Here is a 10,517-nt window from a genome sequence, read left to right as displayed (position 1 = left end):
GCTGTCATATAAATCTGGGAGCACAGACCAGGTAATGTCAAGTCAAGCGCAGTTGAGAACAAGAAAACCGAGAGATCAATGCAAGAGAGAGAGATTGAGTATGAGGATCAAAAGGATCAAAATTGGTGGGAGTACCCATATTTAAAACATGGAGGGGAAGAGAAGTGAGAAGAGCCTCTAACTGATCGCCACGAGAGTCGCAGTGAGTCCCCCGGAGGAAATGATGACCATTAAAATTACCTAATAAGAGATGTGGCGGTAGGGAAGAAACCAGAAATGCAATAGCTGGAATAGATAATGCTCGAGAGCAGAAAGATATAAAGAGCAGACTGTATACCACTTGTTCAAGTAGATACGTGCTGCAGTGTAATGCAGCGAAGTATGAACAAAGATCTGATGGTATGATATATACCGGTTCGAATAAGAAGTGCACTTACATTAAAAGTTTCCTCAGAAAAGGCTCCAATGAATGCAGTAAAATGCAGCCCGAGACAGGATGAATAACAGCGGAGCGCAATATAGGTTTTTGTAAACAGACACAAGGAAAAACTGGAAGAGCTACACCTGAAGCTCACGCCGATTATCCCTGAGGCCTCGAATATTCCACTGAAAATAATTCATGATTTACAAAGAAAGGTATATAGGTATCATGAAGTAGTAGGTGTGTCTGGAGGAAGAGGGTTAGTAAAGTCTAGATGAGGAGGAAGAGGAAGATAAATGGGTAGCGAAGAATTGCAGCAACTGCAAAGGAAGGAGTCATGAAGATGGTTTAGAAAAGCGAGGAAAAGGAGTAATGGGAGGTGGATCGGTGTCCACCATTGGTTTTGTTTCCTTATCATATTCGGACACAGCTTCAGGCGTTTCAGAAGACAAAAACGTTGCAGATAGTATGTCAGAGACAGAAGGAGGAGGGTGAGAAAAAGTCGAAGAGACGATGGAAGTCATCAAAGAAGGGAGGCTAAAAAGCTAGACTTAGCTTGGGAAGAAACTTGGGAGCGGACAGGAGAGGATGAACCTCCACACCCGTAACAGAGACAGTAAGAGGTAAAGCAATGAGACTGGAAAAGAAAGATGTTTGTAAAGATAAATAAAGGAAGAGTTAAAGGAGATTCGAACTTTGGGGATGGCTTAGAAGTAGAGAGGCCATGGGCTGGTGTAGTTGTGAAAGGTCTTGTAGACAAAGGAGATTGTGAAAGGTCTTGTAGACAGGGGAGATTGTTGAAGTAGGTACCACCAAGGTACCTCCTGGAAATTTTCCTTTGAAGAGGAGATGAGAGATTGCCATTGCGTAAGTGAAACCCTTTTTTTCTTTGAGACAGAGGATTTCTTGTTCTTTAAAGTAAACTTGGCAATGACATAAATAAGCTGGGTGAGCCTTATTATAATTAAAACAGGAGGTAGGTAGGTTGCAGGATGTATTGGTATGGTCAGGAGCATCACAGACTGGGTATTCTGCCATGGACAATATTTCACAGAGTAGCTGAAGCGCCAACGATTTCTACACTATTGTGGTGTAGAGATCGACTTTTGGACTTATAAACGGTGTCCTGAATATAGACTGAGGCCGGAAGTTCTCGGCAATCAAAACCCTGAGCAAGCTACATTGCAGGGGAAGCGTCTCCACCTGCGGGCAGGAAATACATAAGTGTCCACTTTGAGAACTGGGAGGTCTTTGAGCTCAAGATGCTCCAGAATGTCGGTGTCACATGTGCGGAAATCACGTTGAACAACGACATGAGGAAGGGCTACAGTACCACTGCAAGAATTGAGAGAAAAGTGATTCTGAATAGTGACAGGAGTATCATTTAGGTAAGAATGGACAGACTACAGGCCTGGCCAGCGTTTCATACCGTAAATATGCGTGGACCACTTTTAAATGAAGAATTAAAATATTTTGACCAACATGGCGCAGGAGTGCCTAGCTGATACTATGATCAGAAATATAATCAGTGAGAGATGTCGGTTGCAGAGTTAAAAACTTGGTATATTGAGTACTTTGGAACGTAGTGTGTGAGAGTGAGTGTCGTGCTAGTCATTTCTGGGAAGAGCGAGAGGTAGTTGAAGCAGTGTCATCTGTTAACTGTCGGGGTCGTCTAGGTGGGGAAACAGAGGTGGTCCGACCAGAGATGTGCGGGTGATCTGAAAATCGTCGCAACTTATAGGGAGAAGCCGGAAACATGGTCAAAGACGTGCGGAGGTAGGATTTATCAAAGGAGTTAGGCACTAGAGAAGGAAAGAAACTTCTGTACTTGTTACCAAGCAACCCTAAACCAGCACACATGTATGGTTTACCCAAGACCCATAAACACAATATTCCTCTCAGACCAATCACGTCAGGAATAGGCAGTGCTCCACACAAACTAGCCGGAGTTCTTGCCAAACATCTTTCCTGCCTTCTGGGGACCATCAGCCCCGCTCATCTTAAACACTCATGCGACCTTCTCAACCGCATCCGTAACCTCTCCATCCGTAACAAGAAACTAAGCAGTTTGGATGTGACTTCCCTCTTCACAAAAGTACCTACCAAAAAAGCCATCGAGGTTCTACGACGTAAAGTCAACCAGGACCTTAATCTTCCTTTACCTCCCGGAGATTTTGTTGACTTGATTGAACTCTGTGTTAACTTCAACTGTTTTTCTTTCAATAACAAGCTCTACAAACAAACCTACGGCATGGGAATGGGGTCCCCAATAAGTGCCGTCCTAGCCAACTTATACATGGAACACCTAGAGTCCGAACACTTCGCCAACATCATCCCTTCAAGCGTCACTTGGTTACGTTACGTGGACGATGTCCTCGTAATAACTCCAAAACGTTTTGATGTACGGGATCTTCAGGCAAGGCTCAACGCAGTTGAACCAGCGATTCAGTTTACACTAGAAGAAGAGTCCAATGACAAGCTACCTTTCCTCGATGTCCTCATTCACAAAGTAGACAACAACCTAAGATTTCAAGTTTATCGGAAACCCACCAATAAAAATGATCTCACACACTTCTATTCCAGTCAAGATACCAAGACCAAAAGAGGCATCATCATCGGGTTTTTCCTAAGAGCATACCGAATTTGTAGTCCTGAGTTTCTTGACGAGGAATGTACTTACATTCACCAAACATTCACTGAGTTACAATTTCCTTCTTTTTTCATCAAAGACTGCAAGAAAAGAGCTCTTCAGATCATCAATTCTCCACGCATCAACACCGCTCCCAACAAAGTTATAATTCTTCCCAACAGCCAGGTTGCACTAAACGTCTCAAAAGTACTTTCACAAGCTAACACCAGAGTCGCCATCGCTTCTACAACTTCAATAAAGGATCTAACCAGGACAAAACCCAAGCACCACGAACCAGTCAATGCAGGAGTTTACACTATACCCTGTGGAGGCTGTGACAAGATCTACGTAGGTGAAACAGCAAGAAACCTCGACACCCGCCTCAATGAACACATTTACGCATGTAGGAACGACAACTTAAACAACGCCTGTGTACAACACCGAAATTCCACCAATCATCTCATGAAATTCAGAGACGCCCAATTAGTGATCAAAGAAACTAATTTCCGCACACGCAAGTGCCTTGAATCAGCACTGATCGCTGTTTCGAATACAATTAAACAAAACAATGGCTGCTTCACCATCTCCGAAGTCTTAGCAAGAATCCTCCTGAAAACAGTAAACCCTGCCATCACATAGTCTCTCCTGTTATATTACGCAAAGCACATTACAGAGAGTGAACACTGAAAGAAGCTGCATCTTTCCAGTCTATATTTGTCCAACCTATTTTTATGTTACCCAAGTAATAGCTTTTATATCCTTTTACTCATGTACGAATTATTTGCTCTTCCATATTGCATTATTTTTGTTACTACTACTACTACTACCACTAGTGAACATCGAAATGGTACCTCACTAGTATTGCACCTCACTCAGAGCCTTTATATACCCTCTGTGTCCATGTATTTTTTGTAATGGCTTGATAAAGCTCCTGGAGAGCGAAACGTTGCCACAATAAATGTCACATTAGTTGCACTTGTGTCCTTTTACTTTACATATTGTCGGTAATTCTACCAACTTTATTACATTCTGTATGATCAAGCTCTACTTCACATAGTTTATAACTTCAAGGGTTATTTTCATTACCAAGGACAAGTGCTTTACACTTGTCCACAATAAACTTCATCTGCCATTTTTCAGACCGAGACATTAATTTGTCCGAATCCTCCTGGAATTTATTGGTATCCTACTCAGAATGAATCGTACGGCCTATTAATGTATAATAAGCAAATTTGCTCATGTCACTTGTAATTCCTTCATCAAGGTCTCTAATATAAATTATGAACAAGAGAGGCCTAAAACTGATCTTTGTGAAACGCCACTAGTGACTAATCCCCATTCAGATTTGACCCTATTAATGGAAACTTTCTGCTTTCTATTGGTAAGCCATGCCTCTATCCATGCTAGAACTTTACCTCCTATAACATGAGCTGCCACTTTTCTTAAGAGTCTCTTGTGAGGTACTCTATCGAAGGCTTTAAAAAAATCCAAAAACAATATCATATTCTTTATCACTCTGTCTACTGCCTCAAATGTTTTGTTGAAGAACGTCAGTAAATTTGTCAGGCAGGAACCTCTCGTGAACCCATGCTGAGATTCATTAATCAAATTATGCTCTTCAAGGTGACCTCTAATAATATCAGCTATAATTGATTCTAATAATTTGCCTACTATAGACGTCAGGCTTATTGGACGGTAATTTGAAGGAGTGGACTTATCCCTTCATTTTAATATAGGAACTACATTAGCTATTTTCCACATCTTTGGCACAATACTAGTTAAGATGGGCGCATTAAACACACTCGTTAATGGCTGACTAAGTTCCATCTTGCATTCTCTAAGTATTCTGGAAAACAACTCGTTGGGCCCCAGGGACTTATTTTGCTTCAGTTTATCTATCTGTTTGATAGCCATGTCCTTCGTGACAGTAATACTAGTTAATTTGAATTCTTCAGAAACTAAATAATTTTTAATTTCTGGAATCTCATTTACGTCTTCTTGTGTAAAGACTGACAAAAAATAATCATTAAATAGAGAACACGTTTCCAGTTCGTTATCTTTCAACTGTCCATTCCCAATTTTCAGAGGTCCTACTTTTTCACTCACCTTCGTCGTATACACTTAAAAGAACCCTTTTGGATTAGTCTTTGATTCATTAGCAACTCTAATTTCATAGTCACGTTTAGCCTTTCTGATCCCCCTTTTTACTTTTCTTTTAAACTGTGTAGTACTAAGACCACATTGATAGCCTTTATTAGATATATATCCCAGGATGTAATTCCACGATCTATTCAGAGTGATATGGACACTAATTTTACTGCAAAAACATTTAGAGAAGTCTTCAGCTGAATAGGAATTAAATAAAGACTATCCTCAATATATCACACTCAATCCCAAGAAGCATTGGTTAGGTTACACCACACCTTTGAAAATCATGATGCGTTCGTACTGCAAATATTATTCTTACAGACTGGGATGAATCGTTATGTCTGCTGCTTTTTTGCCACATGAGAAATTTTGCAGGAATCTACATGGTACAGTCCATTCCAGTTCATTTTTTGGGCATACTGTAAGGATGGTTGGTAGAAAAAACCAAGAAGACTCCATACAATTCTACACGTGGCACGACTTCTGGATAAGGAGAACTAATAACTGCCCAAACCAACATGGAAAAGAGGTATAACAAGGCAGTTAAATTTCGTTAGTGTGACAAAGGTGAAAAGTTGTTATTTCAGGAACTTGTACCAGGTCACACACTAAAGGAGAAATTCACAAAGACCTTAACGAACTGGTAGCACTTCTAGACAAACCAAATTTTGGTAAAGTGTACCACATTAACCAAATCAAAAATTCTTAGAACCACCTCAGGCAACAAATAATGACCTTTTCCTATTGTGCTTCAGACCCTGATGGTGACCATGATTCCTTGCACTCAGTTCAGGAGGTTCAAATAAGGCTTCCTAACTCGGCTCTCCTCCAGGATCCTCTCCATTTTGTCTCAGAACTTGCAGAAGTCCAAATGACAAATCTCGCCACTCTTCTGCAAAACTATCCCATTATAATTTCGGATGTTCCGAGTATTTTCAGCGTTGGTTATCACATCACGGACGTTAACTCTGCTAACTTATTAAACTCTATACCTACAGAATTAGTCCAGAAGAGCAGAGACTACTTCAGCATGAGGTAGTAGGTATATTAGAACATGCGTCTCACCTTGCATCCTTGTGAAAAAATCTGATTGGGAACTACGAATGTGTACGTATTATTGCACGGTGAATGAGATCTTAGAACCAGATGCTTACCATCTTACTCGAAATGACGACAAGTTGGATTTTGTGGGTATGGTCATGTATGTTTCTAAACTGGACATTTTAAAGGGCTCTATCAAGTTCTCTTAACTGGTGAAATCATGGACATTTGTGCCTTCGTAATACCAGGAGGTCATTATCAGTGTACTGTGACCCCGTTTAACATGAAGAGCTCGCTGATCTATCTTGCCATTAAATGGTTTGCAGGCATGACAGCTTACCTGGAATATTTAGCTGCGTTTTCTGATACTTGAAACCAATGTGTCCCATATTGGTTCCAAGATGTCTTTGAGAGGGTCGTGACATACATGTTAGAGCCAGTCTTAGTAAGTCATCTATTAGCCAGTTTACCATAACTTTCCTGGGTCATTAAGTAGGAAGTGGTAAAATCTCACCCTACAGGACTATTCTGTTTCCTAGCGCCTACCAGCGGTAATGTCTTGCTCAACCTGGTTTAGTCAAATAAAGAAATGCTAGTAAAAGATTCTAGAGATCATTGATAATACTTTGGAGTACGATAATAAGAATATTACAATAAAAGTCCCAGATTTTCGTTCTGTCTGTTATAATGAACTTAAAGTAAACACCTGCCAAATCTTGACTGGGGATATCTGAGTAATGATTCTATTTACCAAGATCATACTAACAATAACCGATACAATCTGCGAATGTGACTTTTTTCTTAATAATGTACAGTGTGTCTAAATTATATATACTCCCCAGAGAATAAAGTTAAATAATAAAGATCCCAAGTGAAGGAATAGGAGACTAAAGCATATATTAAGACAGAAGAAAGGAATTTATAGGCACATCAGCTGGTGAGAGGATAGCCTTTTTGAGGAATATGTTAATATTAAAACAGTGGTGTGAAATTAATTAACTCTGAAATTAGAGTAGCTAGTTAGTCAAAGACAAACCCACAAGTGTTCTTTCAAGTGTATTGGACAAAGAACTGGAAAAAAATAGAACCACTGAGAACTAGGTCTGGACAGCTACTGATAATGAGCAGGACATTTGGTCTGTATCATTAGTTATTTTCGCTCAGTCTTCACACAGGAAGACATAAATGATATCCCAGCAATTAATAATTATTCACGTTATGAGAAAAAGCAGTTAATATTACAGTCACGAGGGACGTAGTTATCAAACAACTAGAGAAACTAAAACTAAATTAGTCTCCGGACCCTCAACGAACTTGTGCTCTTGCATGGACTTCGTCTGGACCTGGGCACTTATTTTGCTTTAATTTTAGAAGAAACGCCTTTTTGGAAATGTCAGATAAATAAAAAAAAATCTAACGAATTAACCTTTTGGAAATATGTTATTTTGTGAAAAAAAATCTAACTGGCAAGCAAACGAATTTCAAGAAATTAGCAAAACATCTTGTTTTCTGCATATCGGATAGGGGCAATCTTGGTGTGTACATATATTTATTTAAAGACAAAATTCAGTCAGGTTATGAATAATTTTAAGTTTAGAGAAAAGGTGCTAAATAATATTTACTGTGACATTTATAAATACATTTACGTCATCATTAATGTTCGTGCTTTGGTGAGTTAGGTTCATACTGCCCTTGACATTTACAGTGAATGTTGCAAGACAGAAAATTTTAGCGCAGCTGCTGGAAGCATACAAGTTCTTGCTGTTATCTCGAGAACAATCAATTTCACGTATCGGGAATGATGGGGACAACACAGCCAGCCTCCAACTTAAATTTATAATCTCTCACGTTAAACACAGTATTTCAATTACCTCAATAGCTTACTTGGTAGTGAACTCGCAGGCAGTGGAAGCAGCAGCCCTGCTCGTAGGAGGCACGCAGAATATTGCTGCATATTTTGGAGAGATCATTTGTGGGTAAGTAGTTCATTCAAGGCTTAGGGTTCTGTAGTTCTACTATTCAAGTGTTGTCATATAGTTTCCCGAAACGAAGCAGTTCCTGGTATGAGGCATCTCTGTCCTCGAATATAAACTAATGTGATCACAACTAATGTGATAACTTGAGAATTTTTATGTATTACTTTCCCTCTTCTAAACATGTCCTGTGGTATCACATCCAGACATTGCATCTAGAGGCATCTCTGTCCTCGAATATAAACTAATGTGATCACAACTAATGTGATAACTTGAGAATTTTTATGTATTACTTTCCCTATTCTAAACATGTCCTGTGGTATCGCACCCAGACATTGCATCTAGAGGCATCTCTGTCCTCGAATATAAACTAATGTGATCACAACTAATGTGATAACTTGAGAATTTTTATGTATTACTTTCCCTATTCTAAACATGTCCTGTGGTATCGCACCCAGACATTGCATCTAGAGGCATCTCTGTCCTCGAATATAAACTAATGTGATCACAACTAATGTGATAACTTGAGAATTTTTATGTATTACTTTCCCTATTCTAAACATGTCCTGTGGTATCACATCCAGACATTGCATCTACAAACAATACTCACATACTCATGCTACTCCAAAGAGCCTCTTTTGGTTACCTGGAGGTTATTCCGGGGATCAACGCCCTCGCGGCCCGGTCCATGACCAGGCCTCCCGATGGATCAGGGCCTGATCAACTAGGCTGTTACTGCTGGCCGCACGCAGTCCAACGTACGAGCCACAGCCCGGCTGATCCGGCACTGACTTTAGGTATCTGTCCAGCTCTCTCTTGAACGCAGCCAGGGGTTTATTGGTAATTCCCCTAATGCTTCATGGGAGGCTGTTGAACAGTCTTGCGCCCCGGACACTTATGGTGTTTTCCCTTAGTGTACCAGTGGCGCCCCTACTTTTTATTGGGGGCATTTTGCATCGCCTGCCCAGTCTTTTACTTTCGTAGGGAGTGATTTCTGTGTGCAGATTTGGGACCATTCCTTTAAGGGTTTTCCAAGTGTAGATTATGATGTATCTCTCCCTCCTGCGTTCCAACGAGTACAAGTGCTTCCAAGCATTCCCAGTAGTTAAGGTGCTTGACAGAACTTATACGTGCAGTAAAGGATCTCTGTACACTCTCTAGCTCTGCGATTTCTCCTTCTTTGAATGGAGATGTTATGTACAGCAGTATTCCAGCCTAGAGAGAACAAGTGATTTGAAAAGGATCATCATTGGCTTGGCTTGTTTGTACTTGGCTTGTTTGTACTTGGCTTGTTTGTACTTGGCTTGTTTGTACTTGTGGCACGATAAAGCAATGAGGGTGTCTGTGTCATTAGCTTTAACGTAAACGCCGTCGTGAACCTCTGGAAAGTTCAAAGCCTAGGCTTTCTTGCTACACCTTTTTCACAGAAAGTCGGTTTTCTTCCGGTCCTAGTTTCAACAACCGTATTAGGAACGATGACTACTGAACACGACAACGTTTCTGTACATAGTCCTTAGTGGCTGATACCTAATGACTGTCAAAGATGACACACAGAAACCCGATGACGAGCAATGGTAACCACTAAGGTTGCACATGCCGATTCCATTTTCTCGATTTTATTAGCCAGTCCAAGAGATGCAAGAGAGCTTTCCATAGATTACTGTCACTGTTCTTATAATATAAATTCTCTATTAGTAATTATACATATTAAATTAAAAACTAATCTAATAATAATTTAGTTGGGTCACCACATGGAAAAGGCAGAGTCCGGGACCCACCCAACGAATACACACAACACACAAGTTGTTATAACCTCTATTTTTTTACGTAATTAACTTATGGTGGAAGTATTCTTATTAACCTTCCTATCAAGCAGAGTGGCGCAGTGGAAGCGTGCTGGGCCCATAACCCAGAGGTCCGTGGATCGAAACCACGCTCTGCTACACTGTTTTAGTTTAATTAATAGTATTTTAACGCTCCTTTGAACATCCTTTTCAGTTTCAAACTTGTTCCAGTTATTTAATTTCTACTCTAACCCAGTGTAACATTATACAGAAGTTATTAATACTTACGAAACTCTAACTTACAGAAAGTATAAAACATGGAATTATTTTAAAAAATGTTCGTACAGTTTGAAACCTCAATATTGTAGCATTTATGCAAAGATTAGGAAATCAAACATCGGCTACCCATCCAGGGAACGCAATCTTCGGGTCTCAACCATAGTGTCGTTAATGGAGCCTTAACTTATGTGTCAATGATACTCCTTGAAGAAGCTTCTTAGTTGATAATCTGTGTAAGATCC

The 10,517-nt window shown here is 40.0% G+C and overlaps 1 non-coding gene across 1 annotated transcript; it reads left to right on the top strand.

Moving 5' to 3' along the window:
• The first annotated feature begins 10,083 nt into the window (after positions 1-10,083).
• TRNAM-CAU (transfer RNA methionine (anticodon CAU)) lies at positions 10,084-10,155 on the top strand. Its single transcript has one exon. It is a non-coding gene; the product is annotated as a tRNA-Met (tRNA).
• The last annotated feature ends 362 nt before the right edge of the window (positions 10,156-10,517 follow it).

This window comes from Cherax quadricarinatus, chromosome 78, assembly GCF_038502225.1.
Source record: "Cherax quadricarinatus isolate ZL_2023a chromosome 78, ASM3850222v1, whole genome shotgun sequence".
Classification (NCBI taxonomy): domain Eukaryota; kingdom Metazoa; phylum Arthropoda; class Malacostraca; order Decapoda; family Parastacidae; genus Cherax; species Cherax quadricarinatus.
The sequence above is the reverse complement of the archived record's forward strand: the minus strand, read 5'-3'. Positions and strand labels throughout refer to the sequence as shown.